The sequence below is a fragment of the Ursus arctos genome, unplaced genomic scaffold (genome assembly GCF_023065955.2).
Source record: "Ursus arctos isolate Adak ecotype North America unplaced genomic scaffold, UrsArc2.0 scaffold_26, whole genome shotgun sequence".
In the NCBI taxonomy this organism is placed as follows: Eukaryota; Metazoa; Chordata; class Mammalia; order Carnivora; family Ursidae; genus Ursus; species Ursus arctos.
Window position 1 is genome coordinate 37,856,716 of NW_026622941.1, and position 18,901 is coordinate 37,875,616.

At 42.9% G+C, this 18,901-nt stretch overlaps 1 long non-coding RNA gene across 1 annotated transcript; it reads left to right on the plus strand.

Moving 5' to 3' along the window:
• Positions 1-876: 876 nt before the first annotated feature.
• On the plus strand, positions 877-17,397 carry LOC130544882 (uncharacterized). The gene is made up of 2 exons (XR_008961587.1): positions 877-959; positions 16,126-17,397. It is a non-coding gene; the product is annotated as an uncharacterized LOC130544882 (long non-coding RNA).
• Positions 17,398-18,901: the final 1,504 nt, after the last annotated feature.

Below are 18,901 nucleotides of genomic sequence, written 5' to 3' on the forward strand. Positions count from 1 at the left end.
CGATCATACGCAAAGGGCGCGGAGACCATTGCTCAGAACGGAATCTCAAAAATTTATTTTGTCAATGCTCTGCCCCAATCCGTCATTCAGTACAGGCATACCTCAAAGACATGGTGGGTTTGGTTCTAGCCCACTGCAATAAAGTGAATTTTCTGGTCTCCCAGGGCACATAAAAATAATGTTTACACTATACTGTAGTCTGTTAAGTGTATAATAGTATTATGTCTAAAAAACAATCTACACACCTTAATTAAAAATATTTCATTGCTAAAGTAACACCATAACAAAGACTATAGTAATGAAAAAGTTTGAAATATTGCGAGAATCGCCAAAATGTGACACCGAGACATAAAGCGAGCAAACGCTGTTGGAAAAATAACACCAGTGGACTTGCGTGACACAGGGTTGCCACAGACCTTTAATCTGTAAAAAACACAATTATCTGCAAAGCTCAAGAAAGTGAAATGCAATAAAATGAGGTTTATGCCTATAAATCCTGATCGGATTTTCGTAGAGCACGTATTTTGCCCCTTTAAAAAGGCGCCATTATGAAGCTGATTAAAACTGCTTCCGGAAGAAGGAAAGTCACAAGGGAAGTGGGTGGGGCTCGAATGGGTGAGGGCGACAAAGTGCTGGTGTCTGGGGAAGGAACACACTGTGCACTGATGTTACTGTGCTAAGTACAATTTCATTCCTTCGTTACTATTGGGAAATGCTTTCTGTAGCTTCCTACTGAGAGTAGAAAAATATCCTAATAATGATACAGTCAGCAAGTTTTATCATTTTTTTAAGTTTTTTCATTTTTAACTGAATCACTGATATGGAAAGTCAGAAAATTAAATCTGGACGAGAACTTAGATATGTTCATCCTTTTACAGAAAGGGAAACAGGACAAGAGAGTGAACAACCCACGGAGGGCCACCCACCCAGCCAGTGCGCGCAACACCCATTGCTAGAAGGTAACTGCTTTGACTCCGGGTCTGGTGCTCTTTCTGCTTTGCCCTGAGAATCCCTGAGGGCCATTCTATTGCCGATGGAGAAGAGTTGGTGCTTCCCATTTTCTTTCTAAAATCAGGAACTGCTTTATTGCATACATTTCTCACAATTCTCCATACTGCATACTTTTTTTCCTGCTTACGGAATTAAATAATTACCACGAGGTACTCTCTGGGCTGAAGATAGCTTACCCCAGGGGACAAGTGGTGTAGAGGCAAGGAGAGAGGGTATATATGGGAAAGTACTCTGGCCAGCCCACTCAACTGGTATTCAAGGTAAGGCAAATTCACGAAGCATCAGCACACTGCTGGCTCTGAACTCACATGTGTCCACACTGTCAACCGTGGAGCCTCCTGCGGGGGGGGGGGAGGGGGGGGTTGGGTTTCGGGCGGGCAGGAGTCCCGCGCCCCACAGGAGTCGCTCGCTGCCCCCTCCCCTCTGCGAGTGTCTCTTTTTTGTTCTCAGAGAAGGCCTAAGATGATTCTAGTGCCAATTCCAATACAGGGGACACCACTGAGCAATTCTCCAACCCCAGCTCAGTACCCTACAATTCAACTCCATTCTGGCACTGTCTCCGCGAAGACAGCATCAGATCCCACAGGGTAAGGGTTCAGTCTACAAGACTGCCTCCCAGTCTCCTCTCCAGAAACCAATCTCAAGTGCCTGCTGTCCCCTGGGCTTCTGACCCACTGCTGTGAATTTGAGGTTCCAATGACCCTCTCCTTGAGTTGATGACGGTCACAAAACTCAGAGAAACATTTTACTTACTAGATTATGTGTTTATTATAGGAGGATAGAAGTCAGAAAGGGCCAGATGGAAGAGATGCCTAGGGCAAGGTGTGGGGAAAGGGTGCAGAGCCTCCGCCCCCACTCCGAGTGCACCCCTCTCCCTGACTCTCTGTGTGTGCACCCACCTGGAAGCTCTCTGAGCCCCCTGCTACTGGGATTTTATGGAAGTTTCCTCGCGTAGGCATGATCAATTATTAACTCCATTTCCAGTCCCTCTTTCCTCTCTAGAAAAGTGGGGGTGGGGCTGAACATTCCAAGCTGCTGATCATGGCTTGGTCTTGCTGGTGACCACCCCCCATCCAGCCCATCCAGAGTTGCCTCTGTAAAACGAAAGATGTCCCTGTGCTCTTATCACTTAGGAATCAATAAGGGTTTTCGGAGCCCCGTATCAGGGACTGGGGACCAAGATCAAATATATCTGTCTTATTTATACATCACAGGGCCCCTCCCTCTGACCTCACAGAAGTCTTGGCTTTCCCCGGGAGCATCCATCGTCACAATTCCCTGTTCTTCACTTTTCCTAGACAAAGTGTAAAGGAAAAATAAATTCTTTCCGTCAGAGCATGCCCCTTCTGTTTTCCCTCCAACCTTTTCCGTTGCTCAGGCCCTGCCTCTCTGCTGAAATTGCGTTTCTCCACCGCAGGCGTAACACACAGCAGGGCCTTGGCTCTTCTGCCTCTGGGACCCGCAGCCTCCCCTCCAGGACACCTTCTCCCCCAGACCTGTTTCTCTCTGCAGATTCCGTGCCGGGGAGGGGGTGCCCCAGGGACCCACACAGCTCACTGCGGCCGACTCCTCTCCCAGCAGCTCCGTGAGCTGGCCCAGGCTCAGGCACGGGAAGTCCTGGGCACAGGAAGCTGCAGGCTTAATGAACAGAAACTCAAACAGTTGTATTTTATTAAAGTGTACATAGGGCCAGAACACGTGCAATTGAGAGTCTTTGAAAGGCCATAATTTTTAGCACAACCCAGCGAAGTACTCAAGTAGTGTGTTTTCATTAGGGCGTTATTCCCTTAAACACAGACGAATGGAGAGATCTATCTGGATGTCTGGCCTGATGATTCTTGCCTTTTAAAATTGGGTCAAGCAGAAATATAGTGACAGGTGGTAAGTTTCTTAAGCTCAGTTCTGTACTCACATAATATAAATGTCAACTTTTTGGGTAAACTTAAAAATTTTCGGAATTGGCTGAAACTTTGAACCTTTTGTTTTTTTTCTTGGCCGGAACCCCTTTCTTTTATAACCATCTTAAGTTTTTGACTTGCAGCTGTTCAGACACTATTTTTTGGTATGTCCGTGTCTCTGTTCTGTGGATCCCCTGTCAGGTGAGGCTGGTTGGATCTTCTGGTTCTAGGCAGTCCTCTTGTTTCTTCTTTCTTTCCGTCAGTGTTTCTTAACTTCTGATTCTTTAACTTTGGAATCATCCAGGGCTGACTGAGATTGAATCTAGCATCAAGGTGGAGGTGATTCTTCATCCGATCTTTGGGGGGGGGGGGTTGATTCAGTCATGCCAGGAAAGTTCTAGGTGCTGAGGAAAAAAAGGTGAATAAAAGTACTTGTGATCCCTGCCCCCATGGAGTTTACACTCCAGCTGAGCAGACAGGCAACAATCAAATGATCATATGATAGGGAAATAATTAAATTGTGATAAAGGCATCAAGGAAAAATATGGGTAATAAGTTAAGACCTAATTTCCAATAGTTGCAGTCTTATCAATTGGAATTCTCTCTGTGGAAACCTATTTCAACTATTAAACAGAATGACACTGGGAGTTATATAAAATAAATGTATGTTTTAGGAACACCATTTCATTGCGTAGAACCATCACTTTCCTTTTTTTTTTTTTTTAAGATTTTATTTATTTATTTGACAGAGATAGAGACAGCCAGCGAGAGAGGGAACACAAGCAGGGGGAGCGGGAGAGGAAGAAGCAGGCTCACAGCAGAGGAGCCTGATGTGGGGCTCGATCCCAGATCGCCGGGATCACGCCCTGAGCCGAAGGCAGACGCCCAACCGCTGTGCCACCCAGGCGCCCCCACTTTCCATTTTCTGCCCAGCATTCCTTTCTCTTTCTCATGATAATACAGCCCATTCCAGTTATCAGAGATGGTCACATGATCCAAAAGAGGACTCTTTGAATCTTTCTTTGGGATTTTTTTAAGTGGAGCTGCTGGAAAGGTTTTTCCCTTGTTGGTGGTGGGGTGGAGGAGATGTAAGCTTGGGCTGCTGTTGTCCATGCCCATTCTCCTCTCCCCCAGACTCCTCCAAGTACCTCTGAACTTACAGTGAAGCCAGTACGCAGAGAGAGGCAGAGATCAGAGACAAAGAGAACCCAGTGGTGGGAGTTCCTAGCTTCAGACATACCACAAAGTCCAGTCTTCTATGACTTTTTCCATGGTTCAGATACAGGAGACTTTCAACTCCTATTTCCAGCTCAAGTGAGTTTGAGTCAGTGTCTGTCTGTTGCTAATGATGAGTCCATATTAATACAGAAAGCAAGTATTTGATGTTGTAAATATTTCTTAGGATGGATTATTACATGTGGCTGGGCTGTCTGGGCATATCTTCAAATGAGTCCACTGATGTTCTAATTTTCTTATTTAATCTCCTTGAAGCACATTTTCCTTATAGCAAGTACCCTAATCCTTTGTTCCAAGTCAGTGGGATGAGCGGGATGGTGTCAGTCTTGATATTCCTCATTGTTGATTCATGCTCCTGCAAGATTTCTAAAGTTCTGATTGGTGAGTACCTGTGCCAGGGCTCGCACGGCAAAGGCGTCACCATGCCGCATCCACAGGAAGAGGCTGGAGATCTTGATAGGGACAGAGTCTTGCCCACATCCATGGACCATGATCTTGATTTTCCAGACAGGTCTATGGGACAAAACAGCATAGACTCTGCTAAAGAAAGAGGCTGTTCTCGCTTCTTCCCAGTGGGACACAGGGAGGGAACACAAAGGTGGCAGCCCTCAGGGCTCAGATTTAAGAGGGTAAATGGAGGCAAACTTGTTGAGGTTTTGGCCATTTTCCCAGAAGAAGCATAGAGTACAACAGATCAAAGTTAGAGCGCTATGGAGGTCCATGGCCTGGCCCCTGACATCAGCTTGGGCAGAGACCAGGTTCCAGCAGGTGGCAGCAGTGAGAACAGTGGCCTCTCTATCCAAGGACTGTGCAGTGGAGGGGGCACAGGGACTGACTTGCACACAGGGCTGGCAGTGACCCTGGCAGGCAGGGAGCCAGTCTCTGCAATGGGTGCTCTGCCTGAGAGAGGAAAGGAAGCAGAGCCTAGGGCTTAAGTCTTAGGCTTTGGAGTCCCCAACCTGGGGGTAGCACCCCCAAGGTTTGCCAGTTCTGCAAGGATTTGGTCAGAGACAGTGTCCTCTGGAAGAAGGAATTGGTGGAAAAGTGTGTTTTCATACCCCCAAATTTTACTTCCAGGTGACACTCCTAAGCCAGAAAAGTAGGGCCTTGCCTGCCAATTTTAAGCTGGGTATCCTCATGAAAGATATTTAAACTTTCTGAATCTGTTTTCTCATATGTAATTATGAATAAAAATAATAATTACCTTATAGGACTGTTGAAGGACAAAAATGACAAGAGGACAAAATGCAGGGCTTTGCCTGATACCAGCAAGCACTCAGTAAGTGGTAGGGAGATACATATCCAGCAACTGAGCCGGTGAGAAGCTTACTACCCGGGGGTATGGAACTTGCAGACCTGCACAATGATGAGGCATTCCAGACACAGTGGGTGAGTGAGCACTGCTTTTTCCAGCTAAGAACACTGAGATTCACCGTTGGAGTGGGCTCAGAGTAAGAACAAGAGGCAAGTGGGAAAGAGAGTAGCCCAAACACTGCTGAGCTTTTCAGGAGTCGATTCTGGAACAGCTCAGACACACTAAGCAAGGATTAGTGAGTCTGATGGGGCAGGTCAGCAATCTCAGTGGAAGATAAAATAATGGGGTTGGTAAAGAACAATAGATCCTTCCCAATGACTTCCTCTCCTAGGACCTTATGTACTCTGCACATTCCTGTTATTCAGGCTCTGTCTGGAAGCAACACATTTCTCAAACGTGCATAGGATTGCCCTTTTCTCCACATCTTTGCCCAGTCTGGATGTTATCAATTTTTTGCTTTTTCCTAATCTGATAAATAAACCATGGTTTAAATTCCATTTTCCTGACCACAGCGAGACTGAGCAGCTTTTCACATGTTTATTGGCCATTTGCACTTCCTCTTGGGTTTCCATTACTTGACTTTTACAGCAGAATGGAATCATCTTTAGAATCAGTCCTGTTCTTTCATTTCTGTTTTCTTGTCTTCTTTAAACTTCATGCCCCTAGGGCGCCTGGGTGGCTCAGTCATTTAAGTGTCTGACTTCGGCTCAGGTCATGATCCAAGGTCCTGGTATCAAAAGGCTCCTTGCTCAGCGGGGAGTCTGTTTCTCCCTCTGCCCCTCCCCCAACTGGTGTGCACTCTCTCTCTCTCTCTCTCAAATAAACAAATAAAATCTTTTAAAAAATAAAATAAAAATAAACTTCATGCCCTTGATTAATCGATTTAATTTTAGAAGTTATAATATCTCAAGGCATACCCAGATGATGTTTGTCTTCCTTTGTCAGATTTCTGATAAGAGGTAGAATTTTTTCATCTTTTGGATTCATTATAATTAAGATATAAAAGTGAAAGCTAAATTAAAGTTTCCAACATGCATTTGATCTCAATTTACATCTTTCTATGTTGAATAAAAATTACCTACTTGATAATATTTTACTTATGTTTTTGTCCTTTCTAAAGAACAGAATATGTAAGAGACATTTTCAAGAGGTTTAGAGTACTAGATTTGGGATTTTCAAGTCCCTCTTTGCATCCTTACACCAATTTCCATGTCGCTGTTGGCCCATCATTCCCCTTTTCTCTCCCTAAATGGGAGTGAGGAGGGGGCTTAAGCTGTGTCAGCGATTCTTAACCTTAGCTACGCATTAGAATTACCTGCAAAAAAGTTTTTTTTTAAAGGTTTTATTTATTTATTCGACAGAGATAGAGACAGCCAGCGAGAGAGGGAACACAAGCAGGGGGAGTGGGAGAGGAAGAAGCAGGCTCCTAGCGGAGGAGCCTGATGTGGGGCTCGATCCCATAACGCCGGGATCACGCCCTGAGCCGAAGGCAGACGCTTAACTGCTGTGCCACCCAGGCGCCCCATGCAAAAAAGTTTTAAATACTGATGCCCACCCTCAGGCCAGTTAAATCAGGATACCTGGGGGTGGGATCTATGCATAAGTATTTTTCTAAGGAGCCCTGTGGTTTTGATGTGCAATCAAGAATAGGGATCACTAACCTTGAACCCTAATATCGCTTCTGGCGAACATCGCTAGGACTCTGAAATCCACGGAGATTTGGGTAGTGTACAATCCCTTCGGTGATTTTTAAGTGCATAAAATAGAGATCCTACTTTATTTTTTTACATAATAACTGGCTTACATAGATGACTTGGAGGATGTTTACTCGTGGCTGAAATCATTCACGAATCTTCTTGCTTTTTCCACCCCTTCCATGATGTTCATGTCTCCAAGTGAAGTATTATGGGCTTTGTTGAGCAAAGTAGATGAACATAATACTTCCGTTCTTTGGAGCATTATTCACAATAGCTAAAATGTGGAAGCAACCCATCAGCAATGGGTAAGCAAGATACGGTCTAGATGTAAAAAGGAAGGAAATTCTGACACCTGCTACAACATGGATGAACCCTGAGGACACTATGCTGTGTGAAATAAGCCAGTCACAAAAAGTCATATACTGTATTATTCTACTTATATGAGGTGCTTAGAATAGTCAAAATTATAGAGACAGAAAGTAGAATTGTGGTTGCCAGGGGCTGGGGAGTAGAGGGGGGTTGGGGAATAATTGTTTAATGTGTATAGAGTTTCAGTTTTACAAGATGAAAACAGTTATGGAGATGGACGGTGGTGATGGTTGCACATTATGGACGTGTTTAATGCCTCTCAACTGTACACTGAAAAATGGTGACGATGGTAAATTTTCTGTATTTGTGTGTTTGACCACAATAAAAACATTTTTTTTCAAAGCCAGTGAACGAAGGTGGGAGGGATAAAGGAATGAACAATCTGTCCCATAAATTACCAATCTAAAGAAGAGCCAACAATGACCTCTTCTGTCCTTACTTTGAGATTAAAAACAAAAACTATGGATTTAAAGTGTGTAAAGGGTGTTTTGCCAACTTGGTTGTCAATGAAGAGAAAAGTACAATGGTTGCAATAAGACCCACTTTGATAAACAATTTTCTTTCCATCAATAGCCATTCAACCAATCAATTAATTGTAAATTGCAAGCATATTTCACCCAGGAAGGGTTTGGTAAATTTATAGTTGACAAGGGCATGTGTCCAGTATACGGTCAGGTCCAACTTTATTAACAAAATGTGGTAACAGGGCTGCACAAGGAACTTAGACTATTACTGGGGAGACAAAACCCTTAAGACACAAAGTTACTCCACAACACCCTTTTTTCAATCTCATGGCACAGATCACAAGTACAAGAGAAGTAGCCTCACCTTGAACTTAAGAGAGAAATGTTTGGGGAGCCCTCTGTGTCACCAATTGGGATCATAATCAGTGAAAGGGTGTGAGCCTCCCTCAGAAGGTCCTTTGATCATAAAAACATGAGCTTCATAGATCAAACTAGCATTTTCTTTCAGGTAATTATTGATCAGGCCTTCTCTGCTGAGTCAATAACTGACACAACACAATTTGGTCCACTGTGAAGTTCGATTTCGCAGATACAGGAAACATGAGGTCAGAGCACTGAAGGTTTGAGATCTTCAATTCAAAAACCGTATGCGGATGAAAGAATGTGCTGGTGTTCTTTGAAGTTTGACTTATATAACTTCAAATGTCAAAGAGAAATACATCTCTCCTCCCACTGAATTCGGTTGCTTCAGAAGCAGTCTGATTTTTTAAAATTAATTTTTGGTGAAAGGGAAGAATCCATTTGACATTTGGGTTGTCTTAATCAGCCCAGGGACACTGTGGGCCTCGTACTCCGAGCCGTAAGGACGCAAAGATGAAGAGGGCATCACCCTGCCCCAAAGAGCCCAGGCTCTAGAGGGAGCCAACAGCGCCATGAAAGAGTCTTGTGGAAAACAGCCTTTAAAATGCTCCAAAAATGCATCTGCTCTCATTTTATGAGAAGAAGAACCTCTCCATGGTTTTCACTGACCCTCAGGAAAAAAATAGATGCCTATTAGATTTTTATGTGTATGTTTATTTTGTATTTTGATAAAATACACATAGTATAAAATTTCCCATCGTCACCATTTTTTTTTTATTTATTTATTTGACAGAGATAGAGACAGCCAGCGAGAGAGGGAACACAAGCAGGGGGAGTGGGAGAGGAAAAAGCAGGCTCATAGCAGAGGAGCCTGATGTGGGGCTCGATCCCAGAACCCCGGGATCACGCCCTGAGCCGAAGGCAGACGCTTAACCGCTGTGCCACCCAGGCACCCCATCGTCACCATTTTTTAAATGTACAGTTTAGTGGCATTAAGTACATTCATGTTTGCACAACCAGCACCACCCTCCCTCCACAGAGCTCTTCATCTTGCAAAACTGAAACTCTGTCCCCGTAAAACAGTAACTCCCCATCCCCCCTTCCCTAAGAAGGGCAGTCACCCTTCCACTTTCTGTTTCGATGCCTTTGCCGACTCTGAAGACCTCCTGGACGTGAAATCATCCAGGATTTGCTCTTTCATGATGGACTTACTTCACTCAGTGCAGTGCCCTCAAGGAAGACTATTTTTTAAGGAGCTAATACTTTAAACATCTCATCCACGGCCAGCCACACCTGTTCTAGCTGAGGTGGCCCAGTTTCTTTACAGATCCAATTAGAAAGTCCCTTCTCTAGGTGGCAAAGAGAGCTGAGATGTCATCGTTTTGCCCAGAGTGGAGGGAAATCAGTGTCATTCATGAATTGTCTGGACCCATCCCAGGCTCGCTGAGCTCTCAAACCCACCAGCCCAGCTTTTAATCACTGTTCGTGAAGGTAGGGGGGCTCTTTCCACCAGAGCAGCAGAGACGGCTGCGGCCTGACTCACAGCCACCACGCCGGTCCCGGCCCACACGGCTCTGCGCTTGACTACGAGTGTGTACAACCATCTGGCATGTGGGTTTAGCAGTAAGAATGAGAGGATCGGGCTCTCCATTGTCACCCGGTGGTATTATTTTATTTAACACTCGTTAGATAGCCAACACTGCACCAAGCAGCGCATAAACCTGGAATTATTCAGTACGGTCCCCGTCAATTGTACAAGGGACCATTCTGCCAAGTTTGTTGCGGGGGATTGATTCCTCCAGGCCACTGAACAGCAGCCCCGTTTCCTACTGCCTTCCAAATACAGAATCTTGATTGTTTAAACTCTAAGAGCGGGGCTGTGGAATTTTTTTTTTTAAGTAAGTGCTATTCCAATGAGAGTCCCTAGGCAAATTTCGCCCTACTCCATTAGGTTTCTGTCTCGGAGGAAAATATATCCGTCCGTATTCTGTGAAGTTAGTGCGGAAGATGAAGCAAGCGTTTCCACCCACTCTATCCCTCACTGTTTCTATTTCACAGAAAAACAGTGATTTTAGCTGAAGATTTGCGATTTTAATCACAACCCATGTCTTTGACCTCAGCAAATAGAAATTTGTGTTTTCTTCATAGGAAAGCCAAGACCAAGATACATTATTTTACCGTAATGCCTTCCGGTGTTGTAAATTTTTAACGAAAACCTTGTGAAGTCACATTATTTGTCATTGCTCACAACAGACATAATACTTGCCTTTCTCTTATGCCTTTGATGAGACCCCCCATTTCCCCTGGGCTCCGGGGAGCATTGGGATGTTCAAGTGCTTCTGCCCTTTGAACTGGGCACTAAAGTTCCATTTCTACGGCGAAGAACGTCAATGTGCAGCGGGCATCGTGAGCAGGCAAGAGATTGTCTCTGATCTGCCTCCTAATGCTTTGCTGGGTGCAAAGCCAAATGGAAATTCCTTTCCCTTCCTCTTAATTAATATTCCCTCATTCTTGGTAGGTTTGTCTTTAGAGGCTGCTGCCTACTAGAGCTTGCTGGTTCTTTATTTATTTATTTAGAACATGCTTTCTTTAAAATCACACACAGTCCCCTCCCAATTCCATAGGATGTCGTATCCATTCCATAAGTGAATGCTGGGTATGGTACAGGGCTAGGTCTCTGGGATGTGCTAAGATGAAGCAGACAGAGTCCTTGTCCTGAAGGGTAAGGAGTGGATTAACAGCCGTTTACTGTAATACAGGTTAGACATGATGCATGATAGAAGAGAAGGCTCTGGAAATTCAGAAAACGGGCGAATCTGTGAATTTAGGAGTCACAGATGAGGAGTACAAATAAGCAACTTTTCTTGGACACACACTACGTTGTCAGGTAATGTGTGGGGCAGCTTCGCTGTATTAGCTGGTTCAGTCCTCACAACCTTGATATAATGAGGCGTTCTACCCCCAACTTAGAAATAAGGACACTGAGGTTTGTCCAAGTGTGATTGTTTGCTCGGCTTTTATGCTTTTTACTGCACTATGTCCTGCTGGTACCTTCCTGCTTCCTGTCCATCATTGATCCTGCGTCTCACTCCTAAAAAAGGAGGGAAAGATGGGGAGGCTTCAGAAAATCAGCTTTTCCCAGATTTGAACTGCCTTCCAGTTTGCATCAGAAATTTGTGGGACGTGTATGCAGGGAAACACATGTGCCCAAAGGGTGGCCAAGAATGCGATTTTTTTTTTTTAAAAGAACATGGTTTTGAGAGTCATATATTTTATCTAGAGAAACATACTGGTAAAGCTCTTCGTATGTTCGCATCATTCTCTCTTCTTCCATTTGGAAGGGAAAAGACTAAGTTGGGACTTGGGTAATTCACTAAAGATTTGCTGAGAACAGGAAGAGACACAAAGTCAAAGTAAACAGAGGGGCACACGTGTGGAGAGAGCAACTATCAAAATGGAGGCTCGGCACACCTTCCGGAGCGCCCATCACGCACCGCTGCATTAGAGGCGTGTCTTCTACCATTTTAGCTTCATAGCAGAGCTGCGAGTTGGGAGCTAAGCGCCCCCAGCCGACACAGGAGGAAGTGAGGCCCAGATAGGGAGGAAGTGATAGAACTTCTATTCAAACTCAGCTCGTCGGCCTCCAAGTGCAGCTTCTGACTTACACACAGACATGTTGGCTATCTGGGCAGAAGCTGTTTAGCTAATGACGATCTGGCCTGTCAGAGCGGGAAATGCAGCTGTCCCACTCTGCTCTGTCTCCTTAGCACTGGGCAAGAGACAGAAGACATGGCGCCTGGGACCAGATCTCTGTCTGGCTCAGAGCGCATATGCACACACCTCAAATCTAGCTCAAAATTAGGTTGCCCTGGGATAGCGAGGCCTGCCTCCCTGATACTCCTCCTGCCCGTTGACCTGTAAAGCTTTCCCCAACTCAAAAAAGCAAATACTCCTACCTCAGAAGCCTTAAGGTTGCGGCCATGAAGCCCTCCAGCGAGAGCAGGAGTGGAGACCACTATCCCCAGGGACCGTGGGCAAGAGGCAGGCCTCAGGGTGAGTCTTTAAGAACTGGAGGGCGCCAGCATCTGGCTTCCTCTAGTGGTCACCCGACTCCAAGGCACAGCAGGTTTTTAAGAGGTTTTCCTTTCGTGTTTCCCGCCATCCATGAAGCAAGGTTGAACCACATGATCTGAATCTGGAGAGTCAGGTGGGAACAGTTTGGGGAAGTTAGACTATGTGCAAATTAAGACTCTAACTTTTGTCTACTTTACTCCAAAGTTGCTATCTTTTTCAAAAATAATAAAGAACACATAGAGCAAATTAAGTCAATTCTAGTCCAATTCACTGTGGTCTGACTATAGCGTGCTGTCACCAGTTTATCCGGGTATAAGAAGGGGTTTATGTATGAAAGCCTGTCACATAGGTTATCAATAAATGTTTGTATAAATGAACGGATGGTGGTTTGGGACCTTGCCAAAACTAAGGGTGACAGCCTTCTCTGCATTAGGCCTCATTAGGAATTTTTATAAAAATGATGGAGGAAATTTCAGGTTCAAGAGTCAGAGGAGGGTTAAAAGCTTCTTCCAGTCCTCCCTCCGTCTCTGCCAAAATCAGTAGTAAGCCCCCTGTGAGAGGGATCCGTCCTGGATGCTGGCCTCTGCTGGTGGTTTCTTTTCCCCTCACCTCTCCATTCCTCTTCCAAATGCCTATGACAATCAGGACTTCTTTCTCAGGAGGCAAACACGGAAGGTTTGTCTTAAAGCCATAACCACCGTCATGAGGGACAACTGGAAGCTGTTTCAAAAATGACTTTGTCTTGGGCACAATTCTCTTACCTCACTGGAGATGGGCCCAATGAGTAGGTCCCTTTCTTGCACATGGAGAGAATTTTCACAAGGATTTTAAAGACATCACAGCTTCTGTCTATTGTAGTAAGTGTCATGTCCTCTGGAATGTGCTAGTGGAATTTCAGTGCAGTTACGGTGGTCCCATTTGTGAAGACAATCACTCACTGGGTCATCTGTGTTCGGAGAGTCGGGCATACAAAGGCGAGTTTGACCAAGAGTCTCTCCAAACGGGGGCGCCTGGGTGGCACAGCGGTTAAGCGTCTGCCTTCGGCTCAGGCCGTGATCCCGGCGTTGTGGGATCGAGCCCCACATCAGGCTCCTCCGCTATGAGCCTGCTTCTTCCTCTCCCACTCCCCCTGCTTGTGATCCCTCTCTCGCTGGCTGTCTCTATCTCTGTCGAATAAATAAATGAATAAAATCTTAAAAAAAAAAAAAAGAGTCTCTCCAAAGGATTGATGAGGATGGATTAACAGGTAAATGAATTAAGCAGTTAAGTAAGCTGTAAGGGATGAGTTTATTCAACTGGCCTGCAGTTTTGCACCTCCTTTGACAAATCTTGGCTGGGAATTTTAAATCTTTAATATTTTAATATTTTAGGTCCCAGAATTTTTGATTATTAAGATTCTTCTTTGAGTCGCATTAGTTCAAGTACTTTGTTGTAGTTCCAGAAATAGCGTATTTTTTTTTTAGGATTAAAATTCTTTTTCTTAGCCTTGATTAGATTTCTTTAAAAATACTCAAGCTTGGGGTTCTTTTGTTTCAACCACGCACGAGCTCATGTGGTACATTTAAGATTTTAGCCTCAGCGTATACATAGCATTTCTATAATTGAATCAGCTTCCCTGTATTGGTATTTAAATAGTGAAATGTACTTTTAAACTTCTTCAAAGTCAGGGCCATCCGATGCCTACAAACAAGCAAACACGAAGAAAAAGTTCTTTGCTTTATCTGTTTTCTCCCTTTAAAAAAAAAAAGTCTCCTTCTCCTTCTTTCCTTCCTCCTCCTTTCCTTCCTCTCCTCCTTCTTCTTCTAGAAATGTTTTCAACTAAAAAAACTCTCTTTCTTTGCTGTTAGGAAATGTGGTATTGCGGAGGAGAGGTGGGGCGCCTGGGTGGCTCAGTTGGTTAAGTGACCGGCTCTTGATTTCGGCTCAGGTCCTGATCTTGGGGTCCTGGGATCGAGCCCAACATTGGCTCTGCATGCAGTGCGGGGTCTGCTTCAGATTGTCTCCCTGTGTCCCTCCCTCTCTCTCTAAAATAAACAAATAAATACAGTGTTTTTAAAAACGTGGTATGGGTTGCACCTCCTTGTTCATCTTAGAGATCAGGGTTTGTGTTCATCCAACGTGCAACCACCCATTCTCTACGTGATGGGATGATTAGAACAGATCAGAGGCAGCCTTTCAGATTTATACCTCTTACATCTTCATATCATCCTTTCATGTGTAACTACAATGAAACACAATTGCATACAATAACGTGAACCGCTAGCTAGATTCTGATCCTGAAAAATTGTCTAGATTGGTTTTTGGCATCTGAGAGCATTTATCGGTCAGCTTGGACTGCTGTAATAAAAATACCATAGACTGTGTGGCTCGAACCACAGAAATGTACTTCTCATGGTTCCAGAGGCTAGGAAGTCTCTATCCCATTACTGATCAGTTCAGTTTCTGGTGAGAACTGCCTTCCAGGCTTGTTGACAGCTGCCTCCTTGCTGTGTCCTTACATGGTAGAGAGAGAGAGAAAAAGAGAGAGAGAGAGGGAGAGAGTTCTCATGTCTATTCCTCTTCTTACAAGAGCACCAGCCCTATGGGATCAGGGCTCCACCCTGATGATTTCATTTAACCTTTATCACCTCTTCCCAGGCCCTGTTTCCAAACCAGAGGTTAGGGCTACAAAATACGAATTTGAGGGAGACACAATTCAGTGCATGGCAGAACACTGGAGCTTTTATTCAATATCCATAAAACCATGTTCCTTTAAATTAACACACTAGAAATCTATATTAATCAGACTAATGAAAAATTCAGATATACAAGGTATGCAGAACAAGAAAATATTCCCAAATCAATCATTCCATGATTTCTATTAGTTTATTTCATTAGTGTTTTATTTCAAAATATGACAGTTATTTTCTCAATATGTCTCTATTTTAACATGATCTTTACTAATAAGATTTTTTCTGGGGTCCACACGGGGCCAAGTATCTGGAAGACAAAGACAAAATTCTGTCATCTAAATATTTGCTGACACACCCTCTGTGCGATGGGTCTTGGCTACAAAAGAAATGTTGACAAACTCTGTCCACACCAATAATTGTTTGTTCCCTTTCGAGAGGTTCACAGTCTGTCAAACTACCTGAATTATTTCTAGTCTGCAAATAAATTTAATGGAGCAAATGCTTTTTAGGTCACGCTTTGGAAGAAGGTGGTCCCTTTCTTATGAAAACAGTCAAGGTCTGATTTTTAATCTGTAAAAACAATACAACAAAATAGATTGGTCTAAATAATGTCTAAGTTTTTTTCCCCTTCCAAAATTGTATAGTTTATTGTATTTTGAGATTTTGATTTTCAAAAAGCACAGGTAAGAAAATATGACTTATTTTTGTCAAGCAAATTTCATCCGAAACATGATAGATAGCATGCAACTTTATCGCAGTTCACTCTGGGTATAGTATAAGGTTCCAAAAAGTGGTTGGATCTTTTGAGTCAAATTATTTGCCAAGGTAAATGCTAGTTAATCATTATTGGAGTTTGCGAGGTCCTGGATTTTGTCAACCATGAATGTTTGTAAAATCTTATTCTGTGCAACACAGCAGTACTGGCATGGGAATAAGGATAGATATACAGAATATAGATATATAGAATAGAATTGAGAGTCTCGAAAAACCAATATGTCTATGTTCAACTTTTTTTTTTTTTTTGAAAAGGGTGCCAAGATAATTCAAGGAGAAAGAACAATCTTTTCAACAAATGGTACTAGGACAGCTGGATTGCCACATGAAGAAAAAATGAAGTTGGACCCTTACCTCACACCATATACAAAAAATAATTCAAGATGGATCAAAGACCTAAACTAAATAGCTTACACTATAAAACTCCCAGAAGAAAACTTAAGGTTAAATTTTCATGACCTCACATTTGGCAGTGGATTCTTAGAGCAATAAAAACACAAACAGAAAAAGAAAAAAATAGATAAATTGTATTTCACTGAAAGTAGAAGTTTTGTGCATCAAACAACACCATCAAAAAAGTGAAAAGACAACCCACAGAATGGGAGAAACTATGAGCAAACCATGTATCTAATAAGGGACTTGTGTCTAGAATTTGTAAAGAACTCTTACAACTCACTGATCAAAAAGACAACTCAATTATAAAATGGGCAAAGGTTCCAAAAAGACATTTCTCCAATGAAGTTAGAGAAATGGCCAAAAAGCATATGAAGAGATGTTCAACATTATTAGTCAGTCATGAGGGAAATGCAAATCAAAACCACAATGAGATGCTACTTTGCCTCACTAGAATGGCTAGAGTAAATGTGTCAGATAGTAAGTGTTAGCAAGGACATGGAGAAATCAAAACCCCCACATGCTTCCAGTGGCAATTTGTAATGGTACAGCCACTTTTGAAAACAGTCTGGCAGTTCCTCAAGCATTTACACATAGAGTTACCATATGGCCCAGTAATTTTACTCCTGGGTGGATACCCAAGAAGAATGAAAACATATGTCCACACAAAAGCTTGCACATGAATGTTTCTAGCAGCATTATTCGTAATAGCCCAAAGGTGGAAACAACCCAAATGTTCCTCAGCTGATGAATAGACAGACAAAAAGTGGTAGCTATACAGACGGTGGATTATTATACAGCCGTAAAATAGCAACGAGGCACTGACGTGCTACAACACTGATGAATCTTGAAAACACGCTCCGTGAAAGACAACACATTATATGATTCCAGTTATACGAAATGTTCGTATTGGGCAAACCTACAAAGACAGAGAGTAGATTCATAGTCGCTTAGGGCTGGAGAAAATGGGAACATGGTTCTTTTTGAAGCTAAGGAATACAAGATTTCTTTTTGAGATAATGAAATGTTCTAAGACAGTGGTCATGTGAAATACTGAAGCCATTGAATTGTACATTTTAAGTGGGTAAGTTGTATGTTTTGTGAATTATATCTCAATAAAGTTATGGGAAAAGTCCGTGAAAACCTTATTCTTATACACTGGGAAAGAAGCCATTGTGCTGCTACGTTGTGGAGGATGGTTTATACCTGAGGCTTTGACCAAAGGCAGAGGCCTCTATGTGGTTTCCCCGGTTTTCTTTCATGGCTACAAATTTATGTCACTAATGGGTGGGTGCTCATTGCCCTGTAAGAGAAAACCTGCTCTGAAACCGCTGACTCTTTAAGAACAAAACCACTTCCAGATTTTATAAAAATTTAAAGTAAATTGAAGCCCATACTAAATTGAGTTTTTTAATTACTAAAAAATATTGGAGGTTTTTTTTTTTTTTTTAAGCAAAACTTCCTTTGTGATTTTTCCTCAATATGCAAGAATAAGAATGCCTGTTTGAGGTGTGCTAATATGCTTTCTAATAAAACAATAATTTAATCTAATTAAGTGGCTAAACAATATTTTGGATGAGTAGGTTAACCTGCCTGAGGAAGGGACGGGGGCAGTAGAGAAGTGGTTAAAAGCACCATGGACTTAGGCTTCTGTCCTGGCTCTGTCAAAGCAAGCTGTAGATAGATGTTGTCAATTTCCCTTTCTTGGCCTCTAAAATGGGTATAATTATAGTTCAGTCTTCGCGAAGGTATGAACACATTAATTGGAATAATAAAGTGGATAGAGTTTATATGTAGTACTCACACTAAAGGCTTTTCATTGTTTTTATTTTCAATTAGGTATTCGTCCCTTGGCCTAAAAGTATTCTATTGGAGGAATACATAGAATCTAGTGACTCATTCTGGTCCTCTTTCTTTTTTTTTTTTTTTTTTAAGCATCATGGTGGATTTGCCACTGACTTCAGTGTTTATACCACAGAAAATGTGCTTCACTTGTAATTGAAGCCAACACGATGTTTCCCTGAAGGTGGGCAGGATGCCAATCACACACGCTTGGATCCAGAACTTGGTATCCCACTTTGTCAGGGTGCAACTTACATCGTAATTGCTCAAACCATATTTTGTTAAGTGTGAAAAACAACCGCTTCCCTTATGTCCTCAGTAATAGAAAGTCATTATACATCTTGAAGCTGCTTAATCTTTTTGTCAAGATATAGAGTATGGAAAACTAGATTGATGGTGCCTCTCTCCTTCCAACCTCTGCTCTCAACGTCTGCCATTCTTCTTTAGAAAATGAACATTTTCCTCAAGGCATTGAGCAGCTTTACTGTAAGCTGTGGTGAAGTCCCTCAAATCTGGAAAATGAGGAATCGGAGATGGGGGCGCAACCCTTGGTACTTGGATGACAAGTGATTTACAAGTATATCTTGCTGTCATTTGTAGAGCTTGGCTGTACAGCGCAAATCTTGTCAAAAACCTGTTCAATGATTAAAGATTTATTAAGGGCAATGCAATGTCCTGTGCATTTTTGAGAAGTCCCGAAAGAATTAGTCAGTGACCCCCTGGAGATTATAACTCCCTAAATCAAGACCAAATCATATGCCCATCTTCTCGTTAGTGAGGGAAACACCTGAGCTTC